We start from the raw sequence: 21,423 nt of genomic DNA on the forward strand, positions 1-21,423 counted from the left end.
CCGGTCTTGAACTACATTTCCCACAGCCCCTATGCAGCTTTTGAAAAGAACTTTGATCCCTGGGTCCTCTCTGGTTATCTCTCGAATCCCTGAAAGTCGTCGCGCTCCGAGCGGCAACAGTCGCGCACGGTGAGGAAGCCCATCGCCCCCACAGTGCAGACAGGGTGCAGGGTGTGTGGAGTCCGGGGCTCAAGCCTATGTATGCGCGTTTGTGACCGTGACGAAGCCGAGTGCGAGTATGTGCGGTGATGTGGTCGACAGATGATGTGTGTGTGTCCCTAATCGGATGCAGGACACTGTGGGTGACCGGTCGGCTGTGATGTGAGGCATGTGACACTGTGGGGTTTGAGACCACCCATCATAAAATAGTGCCTAGTTGTTACCCAGTGTGATGGAAGAGGCTTTTAATTCTCTGACCCGTACGAGTTTGTGGAACAAGATGGAGCTTCACGTCTTCAGTTCTGAGTTTAACGTCGGGGCTGAGGGGTCTGTTGAAGACTTCTTTGAGAGTATATTTGTGCTTGTGAAGACTGCAATGCCTGTGTTAACTAGAGTCGCGCTGCACCGAAGCATGGCCCGAGTTGCCTTGTCAGGGCACCCCCACCTCCAGTGCCTAGCTTCATGCTTAACACAGTGGGAGTATCAGTGAAGATGATGTTGCCCATCTAAGGGCCAATTTTAGGTTCTGTTCGTTCTTAGGATCTGTATGCCTGGGTTCCCTGCAACTTCCTTTTTTCTCCTGCTTTAGAGCCATGGACCCCAGCTGCAGAGAAAAGGTCACCAAAAGGGAGTCAGATATTGAGTGGTAGTATAAAGGTTCCATACAAGCAAAAAGCACCAACCTGTTTTGGGAATGAATTTTAGAATTGGAAGAGTTCCTTAGGCAGAGTCCTAGGAAGACATTTGGAGAACCTAGGAGTGAGAGTCCTTCCTCAGAGGAACTCCCTTGGGAGTTAAGGTCAAGTTCCATGTTTCAGAACCGCATCATTCCCAAAGGTGTCTCTCCAGGAAACTTGCTGTGAACTTAGAAAAGGTTTCAGCCCTGGATGTCAGTGATCCTGGCTTTTCCCTTTCACACTAAAAAGGATTAGCAGTACTCCCCATCTCCGTTTTACTTCGCGTGTGATAGATGGCAAGAGACTGTGTACAGTGGTGCTGAAGAATTTCTTCCAATTTCACTAGTCTGTGCTCCAAGAAAGGTCTGGTGTCTGATGATTCCCTCCTCTTCCCCTGCAGTGCTCTTCTCTGAGTGAGGAGCCCTGAATAAAAGAAAACGTGACTGGGCATATCTGAAACCAAGCTCAAGGTTGGGGGTTTTGTTGCTCTTCTTCTCTTTTTTTTGTTTTTCAGAACAGGGAGTAATTGTTCTCCTGAAATGGTTAGGTTACTATTAGGCAGGGCCTTGTGATATGCTTTGACTAATAGCATGTGGTGGGAGTGACGTTCGTTGTAAGACTTTCGAGACAAAGCCTTAGGAGGTCTTGCAGCTTCTGCTCTTTTCCTCTTCCTGCCCTGAGACCACTTCAAACTGAAGGTTATGACTAGCTTGCTTAAAGACAAAAGATCACCTGGAAACAGAAGCCCAGCTGACATTCAGCAACAGCTGCCAGATATTTCATTGAGACCATATTAGACCATCCAGCCCCCACCAAACCACTGACTGCTATCAGATGAGTGGAATCAATAGAACCACTCAGCCAAGCCAAGCCCAATTTGCCAACCCCATAATGAGCTAATGGATGTTTTTTGTTTTAAGCCACAAACTTTTGGGATGGTTACATAGCAATAAATAACTGAAACAGGTGTTTAACTTTCTAGACTTTTAAAAAATCTATCACTCCATATTGATATAATTGTATTGGTCAACCTGTTTTGTAAAGTGATTTCTCTACTGGAATTATATCTTGAAATTTTTCTACATCCTTAATAACTTTCTTCAGCTTTGCATTTATCTTGGTATTCTTTTACATGGATATTTTATAATTTAACTATTAACTTTTCTGAGCAACTCCTTCTTACTGTCCAGCTCCCATGTCTTCACCAACTTTACATTCCCTTCCAGAAACTTAGCAAGACATGGGTTCCTGTCATTTCATGGGTATGTAGACTTAGGAATGTGGTATTGACTTCTGCTGAGTGGAGTATAGGTGACTCAACCCACTCAGAGGAATTATTTGTTCAAGGGTGTGATATAGGATCTATATACATTTACCTAACTAATCAACTGGGTCTCCAAGATTACAGTATCTCTTTTCCCCTTTCCAATTCAAAATCTGCATTCTGGAGCCATCTTACTTCCTTCACTGTGACTCATTAGGGTACTTAGCTAATTTTCTGAAGATTTAAGATTCCTGGAGGTAGAAATGGGTATCTCTGCTGTGTTTTCTAAAGTGTCATCGTCCCGATCCTTCAGTTTACTTTCTTAACTTCCTTTTCTGCCTAATCCTCAAAGAAATGGCCTGAATTTCTGCATAGGTCACATCAGGCCCAAGTCCCATTTCTTCTCCTACATGCAGGGTTTAGTATTAATTAATTTCCAAGGCAGATGTGATTTCCTTGTTGGAGCAATAGCTGGTGGAGAGACTGGCAATAAGAGATCTGAGCCGAGGTAATTGAGGGGCAACCAGCAAGAGGAATCCATTGTGTATTAAAATCCTAGGTTTCGTACTATACTTGGCTAATTGATTTAAATTAAAAAAAACCAACAACTTAGGTTTCAAAATTTAAGACCTTTAAGGTAGTAGGATCTGAAAGTCTTCACATCTATGAAGAAACTTCAGGCCACATAAAGCACTACAGCACTCTACTCCATGTTTCATACACATATCTCCTATTTTTTCTGCTTTCAAATAGGGAGGGATTAGCTCTATTTTTTTCTGACTTAAAATTAGTACATTCTTAATTCAGAAATTTAGAAAATACAGAAAAGCTTAAAATAAAGCTCATTTAGAAACAGCTTTTTTTTTTTTTTTTAAGATTTTATTTATTTGACAGAGAAAGACAGCGAGAAACGGGGGAACACAAGCAGGGGGAGTGGGAGAGGAAGAAGCAGGCTCCCAGTGGAGGAGCCTGATGTGGGGCTCGATTCCAGGACTCCACGATCAAGCCCTGAGCCGAAGGCAGACGCTTAACAACTGAGCCACCCAGGCGCCCCTAGAAACAGCTTCTTTGAACATTTTATTACAAATCATTTCATCTGTTTCTCTGTGAATTAACACATGGATATAGGCATATACGACTTATTCATTCAAAACAGAATCATACCACAATACTGTTTTGTAATCCACCTTCTTCATCTAACATCTACAGTGAACAGCTTTTCATGTTATCAAATTACAAACTATCACCGTGTTTTGACTACATTGTCTGGATATACTATCCAGGTATTTCCCTATTGAAGGATATTTAACTTCTTTCAGCTTTCCCCCATACAGTATTTCACTGCACACTCCTTTTTGTGAACATGTATATCTTAAAGTCTTAAACATTGTTGAGAATGAGGCTTTCAAAGTTAAAATCAACTTATATACCTTCAACAATTGCCCTGCTTAAATTTTCACCAACATACCATTAAGAGTGTCAATTCTACTAATATAGGATATTATCAGTCCTTTTAAATCTACCTTTACTGGAAGTTGTGCTTGTTTGTTTAAATGAATTATCTATTCTGAGGTTTCAGTTAATGTAGTAAAATCTGGGCATCTGGGACAAAAACCAGAATTCAAAGAGCACTGATTTAGAGAAATGTGGATTCAAAACATAGACCCGCCATTTACTGAGCATGTATTATTTCTTTTCCTTCATTTTATTTTATTATTATTATTATTTTTAAAGATTTTATTTATTTATTTGACAGAGATAGAGACAGCCAGTGAGAGAGGGAACACAAGCAGGGGGAGTGGGAGAGGAAGAAGCAGGCTCACAGCGGAGGAGCCTGATGTGGGGCTCGATCCCATAAAGCCGAGATCACGACCTGAGCCGAAGGCAGACGCTTAACCGCTATGCCACCCAGGTGCCCCTATTATTATTTTTTTAATGGTTTTTTATTATATTATGTTAGTCACCATACAGTACATCCCCGGTTTCCAATGTAAGGCTCGATGATTCATTAGTTTCGTATAACACCCAGTGCACCATGCGTTACGTGCCCTCCTTACTACCCATCACCGGTCTATCCCATTCCCCCACCCCCCTCCCCTCTGAGGCCCTCAGTTTGTTTCTCATAGTCCATAGTCTCTCATGCTTCATTCCCCCTTCTGATTACCCCCCCTTTCTTTATCCCTTTCTTCCCCTACTGATCATCCTAGTTCTTATGTTCCATAGATGAGAGAAATCATATGATAGTTGTCTTTCTCTGCTTGACTTATTTCACTTAGCATTATCTCCTCCAGTGCCGTCCATGTTGTAGCAAATGTTGAGAACTCGTTTTTTCTGATAGCTGAGTAATATTCCATTGTATATATGGACCACAACTTCTTAATCCAGTCATCTGTTGAAGGGCATCTCGGCTCCTTCCACGATTTAGCTATTGTGGACATTGCTGCTATGAACATGGGGTGCATATGGCCCTTCTCTTTACTACGTCTGTATCTTTGGGGTAAACACCCAGTAGTGCAATGGCTGGATCATAGGGTAGCTCAATTTTTAACTTTTTAAGGGACCTCCACACTGTTTTCCAGAGTGGCTGTACCAACTTGCGTTCCCACCAACAATGTAGGAGGGATCCCCTTTCTCCACATCCTCTCCAACAATTGTTGTTTCTTGCCTTGTCAATTTTTGCCATTCTAACTGGCGTAAGGTGGTATCTCAGTGTGGTTTTGATTTGAATTTCCTTGATGGCTAATGATTTTGAACATTTTTTCATGTGTCTGTTAGCCATTTGTATATCTTCATTAGAAAAGTGTCTGTTCAGGGGCGCCTGGGTGGCACAGCGGTTGAGCGTCTGCCTTTGGCTCAGGGCGTGATCCTGGTGTTATGGGATCGAGCCCCACATCAGGCTCCTCCGCTGTGAGCCTGCTTCTTCCTCTCCCACTCCCCCTGCTTGTGTTCCCTCTCTCGCTGGCTGTCTCTATCTCTGTCGAATAAATAAATAAAATCTTTAAAAAAAAAAAAAAAGAAAGAAAAGTGTCTGTTCATATCTTCTGCCCATTTTTTGATTTGTTGATTTGTTTCTCGTGTATTGAGTTTGAGAAGTTCTTTGTAGATCTTGGATACCAGTCCTTTATCTGTAGTGTCATTTGCAAATATATTCTCCCATTCCATGGGCTGCCTCTTAGTTTTTCTGACTGTTTCCTTGGCTGTGCAGAAACTTTTAATTTTGATGAAGTCCCATAAATTCATTTTATCTTTTGTTTCTCTTGCCTTTGGGGATGTATCATGAAAAAGGTTGCTTTGGCTGATGTCATAGAGGTTGCTGTCTGTGTTCTCCTCTAGAATTTTGATGGATTCCTGTCTCACCTCGAGGTCTTTCATCCATTTGGAGTTTATTTTTGTGTATGGTATGAGATAGTGGTCAAGTTTCATTCTTTTGCATGTAGCTGTCCAATTTTCCCAGCACCATTTATTGAAGAGACTGTCTTTTTCCCACCGGATGTTTTTTCCTGCTTTATCAAAGATTAGTTGCCCAAAGAGCTGAGGGTCCATTTCTGGGTTCTCTATTCTGTTCCATTGGTCTATGTGTCTGTTTTTGTGCCAGTACCATGCTGTCTTTGTGATCACAGCTTTGTAGTACAGCTCGAAATCCGGCATTGTGATGCCCCCAGCTTTGTTTTTCCTTTTCAACAGTTCCTTGGAGATTCGGGGCCTTTTCTGTTTCCATACAAATTTAAGGACTGTTTGTTCCAGTTCCTTGAAAATGTCCTCGGTATTTTGACCGGGATAGCATTGAAAGTGTAGATTGCTCTGGGTAGCATGGACATTTTAACTATGTTAATTCTTCCGATCCATGAGCATGGAATATCTTTCCATCTTTTTATGTCTTCCTCAATGTCTTTCAAGAGTGATTTATAGTTTCTAGAATATAGGTCCTTTATGTCTCTGGTTAAGCTAATTCCAAGGTAACGTATGGTTTTTTGTGCTATTGTAAATGGGATGGATTCCCTAATTTCTCTTTCTTCGGTCTCGTTATTCGTGTATAGAAATGCAACTGATTTCTGAGCATTGATTTTGTATCCCGCCACGTTACTGAATTGCTCTATAACTTCTAATAGTTTGGGAGTGGCTTCTTTTGGGTTTTCCATATAGAGTATCATGTCATCTGCGAAGAGAGACATTTTGACTTCTTCTTTGCCGATTTGAATACCTTTGATCCCTTTTTGTCGTCTGATTGCTGTTGTAAGGACTTCTAGTACCATGATGAATAATAGTGGCGAGAGTGGGCATCCTTGTCGAGTTCCTGATCTTAAGGGAAAGGCTTCCAGCTTTTCCCCATTGAGAATAATATTTGCAGTAGGCTTTTCATAGATGGTTTTTATGAGATTGAGAAATGTACCCTCTATTCCTACACTCTGAAGGGTTTTAATCAGGAAAGGATGCTGTATTTTGTCAAATGCTTTTTCTGCATCGATTGAGAGGATCATATGGTTCCTGAGTCTTTTCTTGTTGATATGATGTATCACGCTGATTAATTTGTGAATATTGAACCACGCTTGCATCCCAGGTATGAATCCCACTTGATCATGATGGATAATCCTTTTAATGTACTGTTGGATTCTATTAGCAAGTATCTTGTTGAGGATTTTGGCATCCGTATTCATTAGGGAAATCGGTCTGTAATTCTCCTTTTTGAGGGGGTCTTTCCCTGGTTTGGGGATCAAGGTAATATTGGCCTCATAGAATGAGTTTGGTAGCTTTCCTTCTGTTTCTATTTTTTGAAATAGCTTTAGGAGAATAGGTATTATTTCTTCTTTGAATGTTTGGTAGAATTCCGCAGGAAAACCATCCGGGCCTGGAGTTTTGTTATTTGGAAGGTTGTTTATCACTGACTCAATTTCTTCATAATTAATTGGCCTGTTTAAGAAATCAATTTCTTCCTGTTTCAATCTTGGTAGTTTATAGGTTTCCAGGAAGGATTCCATCTCTTCCAGATTGCTTAGTTTATTGGCATATAGCTGTTGATAAAAATTTCTAATAATCCTTCCAATTTCAATGGTGTTGGTCGTGACCTCTCCTTTTTCATTCATAATTTTAATAATCTGGGTCCTTTCTCTTTTCTTTTAGATAAGTCTTGCCAGTGGTCTGTCAATTTTATTGATTCTCTCAAAGAACCAGCTTCTAGTCCTGTTGATCTGTTCTACTGTACTTCTGGTTTCTGATTGATTGATTTCTGCTTTAATTTTGGTCAGCTGCTTCCTGGTGTGTGGATTAGGCCTGTCCCTCTGTTGCTGTTCCAGCTTCTTGAGGTGAGAATATAAAAACTGCATTTTAGATTTTTCTATTCTTCTGAGTGAGGCTTGGATGGCTATGTATTTCTGCCTTAGGACTGCCTTTGCAGTATCCCATAGGTTTTGGACTGTTGTATTTTCATTCTCATTGGTCTCCATAAATTGTTTAATTTGATTTTTGATTTCCTGGTTTATCGAGTCATTTGTGAGCAGGATGGTTCTTAGTCTCCAAGTGTTTGAGTTTCTTCCAAATTTTTCCTTGTGGTTGAGTTCCAATTTCAGAGCGTTGTAGTCTGGGAATATGCAGGGGATAATTTCAATCTTTTGGTATCGGTTGAGACCTGTTTTGTGTCCCAGAACATGGTCTATTCTTGAGAATGTTCCATGGGCATTAGAATAGAATGAGTATTCTTTGGTTCTGGGGTGTAGTATTCTATATATATCTATGAGGTCCAACTCGTCGAGTATGGCATTCAAAGCCTTTGATTCTTTGCTTAGTTTTTGCCAGGGTGTTCTGTCTATTTCTGATAGTGGAGTGTTGAGGTCCCCTACTATTAATGTATTTTTATCTATATGTCTCTTTATTCTGGTTAAGAGTTGGCTTCTGTATCTTGCTGCTCCCCTGTTGGGGGCATATATATTTATAATTGTCATATCCACTTGTTGAATACTTCCTTTAAGAATAATATAGTGCCCTTCTGCGTCTCTAACTATAGTCTCTAGTTTAAAATCCAATTTATCTGATATGAGAATTGCTATCCCAGCTTTCTTTTGAGGTCCATTTGCATGAAAGATGGTACTCCATCCCCTTACTCTCAGTCTGAATGCATCTTTGGGTTCGAAATGAGTCTCTTGTAGACAGCAAATGGACGGGTCATTTCTTTTTATCCAATCTGCAACCCTGTGGCGTTTTATGGGAGCGTTCAAACCATTTACATTAGCGCTAAGAACTGAGAGATATGATTTTAATGATGCCATGTTGCGAGTAAAGTCTTTGTATTTGTTGTGACTTTCTTTTGTGTATCACTCTTGGGGCCTTTTTACCTTTATAGAACCCCCCTTAATATCTCCTGTAGGGATGGTTTCGTGGTTACGAAATTGGTTAATGACTGGCGATTCTGAAATGTCTTTATTTCTCCATCAATTCTGAATGTCAGCCTTGCTGGATAAAGGATCCCTGGCTGCATGTTTTTCTCTGAAAGAGCTTTAAAAATGCTCCCCCAACGCTTTCTCTCATTCCAGGTCTGTGTAGACAGGTCTGATGTAATTCTGATGCCTTTGCCTTGGTACGTGAGAAATTTCTTTGCCCTGGCCGCTTTTAATACTGTGTCCTTGGAGCTAATATTTGCGAACTGCACTATGACGTGACGTGGCGTAGGTTTGTTGTGGTTGAGCTTGGGAGGGGTCCTCTCTGCCTCTTGGACACGAATGTTTGTTTCCCCCGTTAGATTAGGGAAGTTTTCAGCTACAATTTGTTCAAATATCTCTTCTAGACCTCTGTTTTTCTCCACCCCCTCGGGGATGCCGATAATTCTGACATTGGAACGTTCATTGAGTCAGTAATCTCCCGTAACCTACATTCGTGGGCTTGGATTTTTTTAAGACCATCTTCTATTTTCGTTTTTTCTTCTATTAACCCATCCTCCAATTCACTAACCCTTTCCTCTGCTTCGGTGACCCTGGCCGTCAGAGCCTCTAGTTTTGCCTACATTTGGCTCATAGAATTTTTTTTTTTTTAAGATTTTATTTATTTATTTAACACAGATAGAGACAGCCAGCGAGAGAGGGAACACAAGCAGGGGGAGTGGGAGAGGAAGAAGCAGGCTCACAGCGGAGGAGCCCGATGTGGGGCTCGATCCCAGAACGCCAGGATCACGCCCTGAGCCGAAGGCAGACGCTTAACCGCTGTGCCACCCAGGCGCCCTGGCTCATAGAATTTTTAATTTCTGTCAGATTCGCTCTCATTTCTGTCCTTAGGGATTCTATATTCTCAGTAACCTTTTCGTTAATACTTTTTTCAATTCTACTCATCATTTTGACCATCGTTACTCTGAATTCCATTTCTGATAATTTGGTTACATCCATATCCATTATTTCTGTGGCAGAGGCCACAGACTCACTGTCTTTTCTTTGCTGGGGGGGGGGGGCTTCTCCTTCTTGTCATTCTGATGAGGAGAGGTTGCGGGGTTGTCCAGAGCCCAAATTATTGACTGGGTCCCAGGCCGTGCCCCTTGTTTTATAGGGATCTTATGGATGTGGGCTTCTTCTTTAAAGATTTTATTTATCTGAGAGAGAGACAGACAGTCAGCAAGAACGGGAACAGAAGGAGGGGAGTGAGAGAGGAAGAAGCAGGCTCCCAGCGGAGAAGCCCGATGAGGGACTCCTTTCCGGAATGCCGGGATCACGCCCTAAGCCGAAGACAGGCGCTCAATGACTGCGCCACCCAGGTGCCCCGGGTTTTGGGCTTCTTGATTTTTCAGCCTGCCTTCTGTGTTCTGGGGGAGGGGCCTGCCGCGCCGATACTCAGGCAACACTGTTTGGGTAGAGTCTCCGTGTCCCCTGCGAGGGGGGATGGGGATGGGCACTCTCTGAGCCGGTATTTCCAGGCTTTTGTTCTCTGGCGGCTTTCCCTGGCGGCCGGCTATGCCTCTTCTGAGAGTCAGAGCAGTAGAGGCTGGATTGTCACAGAACAGAGGGATTGCGGCCCGTTCTCCACTGATGTTCTGGCCACTTTAACTCCGTTACTGTTGGTTCTGCTCAACCCTGTAGCATCCCGGGATGTGCGCCCCACACCCGGCGTCCCTGCCCTCACTTCCAGTGCCGGCGCGTCTCTGTCCTTTGTGATTCTAACACCGCCAGCCGCCAGCCGCCCCCGTGTGCTCCCGGATCTCCGGGTCTCAGTCTATGCCCGGTGAGCACACCGCGATTCCGGAGTTCCGTGAGAAGCCTGGTGGCGCGCGCACCTGGTTCAGGGTCTCAGTCTGCTGTTTCGGGCATGTTGACCTCGAGTCCGCCCGCTCCCCTGTGCAGGTGGCCCGCCAGCCGCCCTGCGAGCGCTCCGGGAGCTCCCGGTTTCAGTCTGGATCCCGTGAGCACACCGGGATTCCGGTGTTCCGTGAGATGCCTGGTGGCGAGCGCTCCCGGCTCAACGGTCTCAGTCTGCTCTCTCGCGGGTGCCGTCTGTGAGTCTGCCCGCTCCCCCGTGCGGGTGGCTACCACTTCCTGATGCCTGAACGCGGCGGCTCCCTCCCCCTTCCATTTATCTTCCGATATCTGTGCGCAGTTTCAGGGCTCCCCGCTTCGTACCTCAATACTCAGCGCTGGAGATGTTCATTTGTAGAGATCCAGATGTATCTTCCTGTGTCTCAGGCTGATTCCGTGGTTGTTTAAGCTGGTCTGGTACCTATCCAGCTCGACTCAGGGGACCGGCTGAAAAAGGGGTCCCCTACTCCTCCGCCATCTTAACTCCTCCCCCTTTTCCTTCATTTTAAATAAGACTTTTGCACAAAATAGAACACAGATCTTAAAATCATAGCTTAATGATTTTATAAACCCTTACAACCACCATTTGATAAAGATAAACTCCAACATCTCAGAGGCCTCCCTCATGTCTCTTCCCAATCAATATACCTCAAAGTTAACCATTATTTTGACCTCTATCACAATAATTGAACTTTACAGAACTGCAGTCATACAGTATGTACTTTTGTGTCTGGCCTCTTTTATCCAACATTGTATCCGTAACAGGCACCGAGCTGTACATGGCAGTAGCTTGTAACTTAACATAGTATTATATTATCTGAATGTACCATAATTTATTTATCCATTCTCTTGTTGATGGAGTATTTGAGTTTCCAGTTTTTGGCTATTATGAGTAAAGCTACTATGAACATTCTTGTGTCAGTCTTTGGCATGCATATGAAATCAGCTGTTTGTGTTATGTACCCAAAAATAGAATTGCTAGGTTAGAAAGTAAATGTGTAGATTTAATAAATATTGCAAAATAGTGTTTGAAAGTGAATGTTCCATTTTATGCTCCCACGTGCTGTGTATGAGAATTCCAGTTGCGTCACCCAATCAGCATTATTATTGTCAGTGTTTTGAATTTTAGCCATTTTAATGGGTGTGTATGGTACATTTATATTTAATTTGCATTCTCCTTATGACCAATGATGCTGCAAACAAAATCCCACACAGCTTGGAATGAACAAAATTGAAATAAGTGAAGTTTCACAATAAAAGTGAGTGCATAGCTTACCATACGACTCAGCCAACTGAGATCTTGGCCATTTATCCCAGAGAAATGAAAACACAGGTTTACACAAACACCTATGCATGAATGTTCATAGTAGATTTGTAATAACCCAAAACTGGAAATAACCCAAATGTCTTTTAACAGGTAAATGGTTAAACAAACTAGGGTTTATCTCTACCATGGAAAACCACTGGCGATAAAAAGGAATGAACCATTGAAACACACAATTTGGGTGGATCTCAAGGGAATTATGCTAACTGAAAAAGAACCAATCTCGTAAAAGTTATAATCTGTATGAGTCCATTTATATAACATTCTTAAAGTGCAAAACTATAGAGGTGGAGAGCAGGTTAGAGGATGCCAGGAATTGGGTGGAGAGGAGGTGGCTGTGATTATAAAAGGGTAGCAAAAGGGATCCTTGGGATAGAACTGTTCTGAATCATGATGGTAGTGGTTGTCACATGACTCTGCACAAATAATAAGAATGCAAAGAACTAAATATACACATAGATACACAAATGGGTGCATGTAAAACTGGCAAAGGATATAAGTTCTGTGGAGTATATCAATATCAATATCTTGGTCATGATATTGTACTATAATTTTACAAGAAATAACCATTGAGGGAAGCTGGGTGAAGGTTATGTGGATCTCTATATTATTTCTTACAACTGCATGTAAATCTATAATCTCAAAATAAAAAATTAAAATATAAGCACATAGCTGGGACAAGTTTCCTGGTTTACCATGTGGGAAAAAATAGAATTATATCCATACCTTACATTATCCTACCACAAAAATAAACTCCAAATAGATTAGGAATGTAAACATAAGAAATGAAACCACATAGGTCTTAGAGAAAAGCATCAGTGAATCCCTCTTTAACCTCAATAAAAGAAAGAACTTTCTTACTATGATTCAGAAAACAGGCAATAAAAGAAAATATTCAGATTTGACTACATTAGGAAAAAAACATAAAATCAAAAGACAACTCACAAATTGGGAAAAAAATATTTGCAAGGTGTATCACAAATAAAGGGCTAATATTCCTGTATTAGTTTGCTAGGGCTGTCACAACCAAATACCACCAACTGGGTGGTTTAAACAACAAAAATTACTTTTCTCACAGTTTGAAAGCTGAAGTCCAAGATGAAGGTATTGGCAGGTTTACTTTCTCCTGAGGTCTCTTCTGCTTGGCCTGAAGATGGCTCACTGACTCCTCATGTGGTCTTTTCTCTGTATGTATGCACCCCTGGTGTGTCTCTTTGTATACCCTAATCTCCTCTTTGCATAAGGACACTAGTTAGATTGGATTAGGGTCCCTAGTCTACGGGCCATACCACCTGGAACGCCTGATTGCCCGATAGTCTGATCTCAGAAGCTAAGCAGGGTCGGGCCTGGTTAGTACTTGGATGGGATTGGGGTCCCTAACAGCCTCACTTTAACTTAACTCTTTAAAGGCCCTATCTCCAAATAAAGTCACATTCTAAGGTATGGGGCAAGGGATTAGGGCCTCAATGTTAGGAATTGGGGGTGGGGACATAATTCAGTCCATAATAATTCCTAATATTAAAAAAACCCTCTTCACTTCACAATATATACAAATTTTGAATCATTATGTTGTACATCTGAAATTAATGTTATATGTCAATTTACACCTCAATTTAAAAAAAAACTCTTAAAATTGAGGGAAATACCAAAAAATTTGACAGAAAGATGGTTAAAAGGAACAAACAATTCACAAAAAATATGTAAAAGTAACACTTAAATTATGAAAAGAGAAATGGAAATTAAAATGATACTGGCACCATTTCCCACCTATCAGAATGGCAAAAATTTTAAAGTATAATAACATAGTGTTAGTAAGACAGGGTATAATAGCCTGCATGGTGACTCACAAAAAAGATATGTCTAGGTCCTAATCTCTGGAATTTATGAATGTTAATTTAGAAATTAAGAATTAATTAAATTAAATATAATTAAATTAAGGACCTTGAGATAAAGAGTTTATCTTGGATTGTCTGGATGGACCCTAAATCCAATGATAAGTGTCTTTGTAGGGGTGAGTCAGAGAAAGATTTGACAGAGGAAGAGGAGGCAATGGGACCATGGAGGCAGAAATTGGAGTGATGGGGCCACAAGTCAAGGAATACTTACAGCCACCAGATTGTGGAAGAAGCAAAGAACAGATTCTTCCCTAATTCTTCCCTCAAGACTCCCTCTTTAGAGTCTTTAGAGGGAGTCTGGCTCTAATGACTTCTTGATTTTGGACTTCTGACCCCAGAACTACGAGAGAAAACAATTATTGTTTGTGATGATTTGTTACAGTTAGCAGCCCCAGAAAACTAATATACAGGGGATTAGGCAGTATCATATATTGCTGGTACAAGCAATATATGTGGGGCATATAACAGTATGTTTAAAAACTATCTACATTTTAAAAACCCCAAATATCTACATTCGACCCTGAACAACACAGCGGTTTATGGATGCTTATCCTCTGTGCAGTTGAATATCTTATGTAACTTTTGACTCCCTCCAAAACTTAACTACTAATAGCCTACTGTTGACTGGAATCCTTACCAATAACAATAGTTATTGCCTATAAGTGGACCTGCACAGTTCAAACCACTGCTGTTCAAGTATATATTTACCTGACATCCAATATTAGGAATTTACTCTAAAGATACACTTCCATCTTTAAAAAATGGAAGTTTTTTACATTACAATAGATGCTCTAGACTTTTACTTGTTGGCATGGAAAAATGTTCACTAGTGTTAGACAAGGAAGGTAGGTTTCAGAATAGCCACATGTAGCCAATTCTGTTTTTGAAAGGAAAGTCTATAATACAGGGAGGGTAAAGGGATTTACAGTAAATGTTCATAGTGGATTATTGTTATTTTAGGATTCCCACTGTTTTCTGAATTTTAATGCTCTGTTTATTTCTTTTATATTCACAAAATATTATAGAAGTAGCTACAGACACAGTGACAGAATGGGGATGATGGCGATGTGTCTTTGAGAATTCACGCTAAAGAAAGCTTCTCAACACCTTAAAGTTCTAGCTCTTCACATCAGCTGGGCTTTTACCTGCAATGGCTTCCCTCTTCCTGAAGCTGTTTACTCATTGGTTTCTCCACCATTCAGGGCTGTCTCCTTTCCTCTAATAAGGAAATCACATCTGGCTTAGAGATATAAACTCCTATATATAGGAAATGAAATGGGACTTGGGTCTGCTGAGGTGCTGCCAATCAGGGATGAATGGCCAGAGGAAGATCAAATCACCTTAGGTATCAAGAAAATGAAGCCCCAGTAAAAACAAAATGCAGTTGTTTGTATCCAATTACACAAATGCCAAATCAGTTCATCAATGACTCTCCAGAGATTCATATTGAAGAAGGATACTTCCAGTAGGCAGATTATAAACAATGAGCGAAAATATTCTTAATGGGCAAAACCAGGCTCCAACATCCCATCCTTGTAGTTACATCCTTCTGAACAGTGTTCAGGCACTCACCCTTTACCTTGAAGAACTTGATGGACGTCTTTGGAAGTTGACAGTCCTGCAAACAACAAAAACATTCCAACTCCACAAACCCCTCCATATGACCCTGGAAGAAAGGGGAAGGTGGGCCAGATGTGGGAGCTAGGCAGCATATAGAAGGAATTTCTCTGGCATGGTTCAGCTTTCTGAGTCTAGCAAGAATATACAAATTTAATAAATTCCAGAACTTCCTCACAATAAGGTATTACGTGGTCATTAAAAATTAAATTGAGGAATAACAAAAAAAAAAAAGAAAAATTCAAAATATACTGACAGTAGCTAAAGCAGGTTACTACACAACATGTACAACTATTCCATGTACCAAAAGGTCATCTATATCATTACAGATAGAATGTCAGACATCAGCAATAGAAAAATATCTGGAATTTTACTTCTAAATGTTAAAATTATTGATTTCTAGTCTGTGATGCTGACTTTTTGTTTACGTATACTTCCATAACTTACATAAATTTAAGTATACTTCCTATTTTCTTCACAAGAAACAAGAATGTCTTGATTTTAGATTATGTTATAAAAAATTTTATTAAAGTGAAGTTCTTAAAAAATAGGTGAAAAAAATTCTGTTGTGGGTCTTTAGGTTAGATTTATAGCTCAGCATATTCTAAATATAGTTAGCTAGGAATGATTTCTCTTATGTCCCTTCTAAGAGTTTCTTTCCAAGCATACCTAGGGGTTTTCTGCCTAGAGAAGAGCTAAGAGGCTCAAACCCTGGTCTAGTTGTTTTATGTCTTTTAATGGAAGAATTCTAGGTAGCAATTATATCTTATTCATCTGTGTTTCTTCCAAGTACACAGGCACAACTTCTTGTATACTATAGGCATGTCCAATGTCTTACACAGAAATCCCACTTCTAGGATACTTTGTCTTAGGAAGAATTAAAAATAAATAAGTATTACAAGGATATTCACTGAGGAATTCCTGATAATATAGGCACCTGGGTGGCTCAGTCAGTTAAATGTCTGCCTTCGGCTCAGGTCATAATCCCAGTGACCTGGGATCGAGCCCCAAGTTGGGCTCTCCAGTCAGTGGGGAGTCTGCTTCTCTCTCTCCTTGCCCCTCCCCCTGCTCATGTGTGCTTGCTCTCTCTCTCAAATAAATAATTTTTAAAAAGAATTCTTGATAATTAGTAAAAAAAAAAAAAGTTTCAGAATAAACAGTGTGTTAAATAAGATATGATAGACCACACTATAATCATGATTTTGGCCTCAATTTAATTGTCAAAGAGAGATCTCATCAGGAATGGCTTAGTGAAATACAGCAGAGGGTATAGAGTTGGAAAATAGTAGAATCTGGTAGTTAAATAAAGATTGAGGACTTGGAACTCAAGTTCTAGTTTCATCTCTCAAGAACTCTGTGACATTTCACAACTTATTTCAGCCCTTGATGTCTCACTTGCCTAAGCAGTTTACTGGGGATGGTAATACCTCCCTCACAGAGTTCTCATGAAGATTAAATTAGACAATACACGTCCTTATAATAGTGTATTAGTCAGAGTTCTCCAGAGAAACAGAAACAACAGGATGTATATGTCTGTCTGTATGTGTGTGTCTGTATGTGTGTATTGAGAGAGAGAGAAAAGAGAGAGGTTAAGAAAGAGATTTTAAGGAATTGGCTTATGAGATTGTGGAAGCCTGTTAAGTCCAAAATCTGTAGGTCATGTCAGTAGGTTGAACACCCAGGGAGCAGCTGCGATTTGAGTCCAAAAGCTGTCAGCTGGTAGAGTTCCTTTCTGCTCAGGAAGAGGGCAGTCTTTAGTCTATCAAGGCCTTCAACTGATTGGATGAGGCCCACCCACATTCTGGAGGGTAATCTGCTTTAATTTAAATTAAATGTTAATCTCATCTAATAAACACCTTCACAGAAACATCTGGAATGATATTTGACCAAATATTTGGGCATCATGGCCCAGCCAAGTTGCACAAAATTAGGCATCATAAGTCCACCCCGTGTCAACTTGGCACCTATATGCATCTCCCTGTAAACCATACTTAATATCTGCATAAAAACAGTAACAAGGTCATACATCCACTTAACATGATACAACTGGCCTGCATACAACCAGAAAATACACAAATCCCTTCCCGAGAAGAGAGTGCAAAGTCTTGCAGGATGTTTACTTTTCTCCCTTATAACCCATAACTTAAATATTATGATGTAAAGTTAACAATACGTACATACTGTAAGGTCAATACATCTTATATTACATGATAACGGTATAAAAAAAGGAACAAAGATATTTATATACATACATACAAACACACAACAAAATAAACACTCATTGACAATCATAGTCCTAATTTCTGAAACTGGTCACATGGTTGTAGTAGGCATTTATAACTACTTTCTTCTACCACCCATTCCATATTCCCTTTGCTCTCAGCAAGCTCCTCAGCTGTCATGGTTCTTTACCTGGTGGGGTGACCCAACGTTCATTCTTGGATGTTTGGCCCACGAGTAATCCTGTCTTTTATAGTTTGTAGTCTGCCATTCACTTTAATCATAGGGCAGGGTAATATTAAGAGATGCCCCAAAGGATCTCCTGTACTCAAGACACACTCCTCCTCATCTCCATTGTGCAGTAGCACTCCAACTTCCCTTTGGTAGTCAAGATCAATCACCACAGCCAGCACACTTACTCCCTTCTCTGTCTTTTGATTCAGAGGGATGAGAAACCCAAAGTGGTTGGGTAGCAGTCTTAATTTACAGTTGAATGGAATCACTGTATCTCCTGGTGGAAGCATTCCTCCCTTTGGAACTAAAACCTCTGTGCAGCAGAGCGCAGGTTGTGGGGAGGGGAAGCAAAAATTTTGCTATTGGGTCACTACAGGTAATAGTCAGTGGTGACACTCCCATTTCCACCCCTTGATTCCTGGCCTTGTGAATCCTGACTATGGAAGAAACAGCACTAGATACTGGATGCTGATACCAGAGCATACACAGCCTTCTACAGAAGCATGCCTCAGCCCTGCAAGATACTGCCACCTAGCTGGCATTGTGACTGAGTCTTCAAAACATTATTCCATCTGTCAAGCCAGCTGCTTCAGAATGGTGAGGAACTTGGGAAGACCAGTGAATTCTATGAGGATGGGCCTGCTGCTGCACTTCAATTACTGTGATAGGGGTTCCTTGATCAGAAGCAATGCTGTTTAGAATACCATGATTGTGGATAAGGCATTCTGTAAGTCTACTGGCAGAAGCATTATGTACAGTATAGGCAAATCTGTATCCAGAGTGATCTGGATACAGAGTGTCTGCTTTAGTAGGAAAAAAAAAATGTTGCCCCTTCCATGATGGAGGCAGTCCAGTGTAATCAACCTGCCACCAGAGAATAGTGTCATATTGGGGACTCAGTGTTGGTCTCCGCTGCTGGCAGACTTCATTCAGCAGTAGCTGTAACCAGGTTGGCCTTAATGAGTGGACACCCATGTTGCTGAACTGCCATAACTGCCACTGTGGCCACTTTGTTCAAGAAACTATTGGGTGATGACAGGGGTGACTGAGGAAAGAAACCAACTAGTGTCCAAAGACTGGGTCATCCCATCCACTTTATTAAAATCCTCCTCTGCTGAGCATTTAACATGGGACACAAAGAGCTTCACTTTTACCCATTCAGAGAGGTCTGTACCTCTTTTCCAGACTTCCTTTGCATGAATTTTCTAATCATGTTCCTTCCAAGTTCCTGACCACCCAGCCAAACCACTGGCCACAGCCTATGAATCAGTATGTAATTGCACATCTGACCACTTCTTCTTCCAAGCAAAAACAAAACAAAACAAAAACCAGGTGCACTGCTCAAAGCTCTGACCAGTAGGATTACTCGTGCCTTCAAGGCATACTTGACCCAATCACTTATATAACACTTCCATTTTATGTGAGTGCTGCTATGTACACCCAATTTAATGGTTTCTTGGGTCAGATTACACCCAGTTTATGATGGTAACTTGGTGGCCCATGGTTTAGTCTCTAAGGGCCAGTAGTAGACCAAAACCTGTTTCTCAAAAGGAGAGTAGTTAACTGCAGAGAATGGCATGGCTTTGCTTCAAAATCCTAAGGGCCTGCACTGTGACCCATCTATAGGGTCCTGCCAAAGGCTTTAGACAGCATCACTATCTGCCTCTGATATTTCAAACACCCTTGGATTTACTGGGCCTCATGGCCCAAGAGGCAAAGTGCTTGCATAGATGTTTGGACCTGTTGCAGAGTCACAGAGCCTTCTCTTGTTCTGGGCCCTACTCAAAACTAGCAGCTTTTCACGTCACTCGGTAAACGGGCTGAAATAACACACCCAAATGAGGAATAGGTTGCCTCCAAAATCCAGAGGTCCACTAGGCTTTGTGCCTCTTTTTTAGCTGTAGGAGGAGCCAGATGCAACAACTTCTCCTTCATCCTTAGAAGGGATATCATGACATGCCCCACACCACTGGATCCCTAGAAATTTCACCGAGGTAGTACAAGGCCTCTAAGTTTTTGTTGGATTTATTTCCCAACCCAGATACCCAGATGTCTTGTCAGTAAATCTAGAGTAGTTGCCATTTCTTGCTCGCTAGGTCCAGTGGCATAATGTCATGAATGTAATTGACCAGTGTGACATCTTGTGGAAGGGAAAGATAATTAAGATCCCCGTGAACTAAATTATTATACATATAAACTAAATTATAGGGCTGGGGAGCTGATGTACCCCTGAGGTAGGGCACTGAAGGTATATTACTTGTTTTTGCCAAATGCAAACAGTTGCTTCTGGTTGTCTTTATTAACAGGAATGGAGGGGGGAAAATTTCCAGATCAGTAATTGCATAGCAGATACTAGGGAATGTGTTAATTTGTTCAAGTAATGAAATCACATTTGGTAAAACAGCTGCAGTTGGAGTCACCACCAGCTAATGAAAACCCAGTGTCATTCTCCAAGACTTCTCTGTCTGCAGAGACCAGATAGGCAAGCTGAATGAGGATATGGTGGGAATCACCACCTGTGCATCTTTAAAGTTCTTAATAGTAGCACTAATGTCTGCAATCCCTCCAGGTATGCAGTATTTTTTTGGTCTATTATTATTATTTTTTTAGGCAGAGGCAGTTTTAGTAGTTTTCACTTGTCCTTTCCTCACTCAACAGGCAGAGAGACAGTTGCTGAGTTATCCATTCCAGAACTGGGGGAAAAACCACAGGATGGGTTCAGGCAGCCCTGAGTCTGCTGTGAGATGGATTTTAGCTAAAACAACATTGATCACCAGACCTCCTTAAGCCTCTACCCTGACTGTGAGGTTTTGGGTCTCCTGGAATTAGTGACAGCTCAAAGCCAGTGTCCAAGGTCTGATAATTTCCTTTTCCTCAATGTATGGTCACCCTGATAAAGGCTGTGGGTTCCTTTAGGAAGGCATGGGGGAAAATTATCAGCATAAATTTTTGGCAGTGTAGCAGGGCTTTTCGTTCAAGGGGTTCTGGGTCTGTATATTGGGTCAAGTCCGAGATTGTCTGACAGTCCATGACTTTTTATTATTCAAGTTAGGCTTTCGTTCATTTGACTAGAACTCTTTCACTTATACAGATTGAGTGAGAAGTTAGACTTCCCATCTATTACACTTCCACCAAAGAATACTAACCATACTCTCAGTTACCCTGTAACAGAGATCTAAAAAAAATCTTTATGATCATTTTGCATTCATCACAATAAATTAGTTCATATTTTTTAAATCTATGTTTTAAGTTATACTTAGATTTTTTAAAATTTCCATTGGAAACTTAATTTTCAAGTAAAACCTACTCTTCAGGAAGCTTAACTATCATCTTTTTTTTTTTTTTTTAAGATTTTTTTTTCCCCCTGACAGAGAGAGACAGTAAGAGAGGGAACACAAGCAAGGTGTGAGAGGGAGAAGCAGGCTTCTCCCTGAACAGGACCCTGGGATCATGACCTGAGCTGAAGGCAGACACTTAAGGGCTGAGCCACCCAGGCGCCCCTCATTATCTTTTTAGAGGTAAGTAAAGAGGGTTAGAGTACTCAATCTCACACTTACAGTACTGCAGTCTCTCATGTAGTTACTACATCCTGATCACAGCCACACACATTATCTTCCATCCAGATTTTAACTTGCATAAGTTACACTCAAACATACAAAAACAAATTTACCAGATCTTTCACATGCTCTCCCAGTCATACTCAGTTCAAACTCACATATATCAACCTCAAAGTCAACGTTTAATCACCTGCCCTTGCACTGTCATACAA

The 21,423-nt window shown here is 41.1% G+C and overlaps 1 protein-coding gene across 13 annotated transcripts in view; it reads left to right on the forward strand.

The window, feature by feature from the left end:
* Positions 1–5: 5 nt before the first annotated feature.
* Positions 6–21,423, forward strand: part of ZNF461 (zinc finger protein 461) — a 69,862-nt gene continuing 48,444 nt past the window's right edge. For 10 of the 13 annotated variants that reach the window (XM_087871101.1, XM_087871099.1, XM_087871102.1 and 7 more), the window contains exons 1-2: positions 12–129; positions 21,005–21,172. The gene's annotated coding sequence lies outside the window, so the exon portion shown is untranslated. Of the gene's footprint in view, positions 130–21,004; positions 21,173–21,423 lie in introns of all 13 variants that reach the window. The other 3 variants (XM_087871104.1, XM_087871105.1, XM_045805198.2) reach the window with 2 other exon arrangements.

Source organism: Ursus americanus, chromosome 21, assembly GCF_024610735.1.
Source record: "Ursus americanus isolate L20-20 chromosome 21, mUrsAme1.1.p, whole genome shotgun sequence".
Classification (NCBI taxonomy): Eukaryota; Metazoa; Chordata; class Mammalia; order Carnivora; family Ursidae; genus Ursus; species Ursus americanus.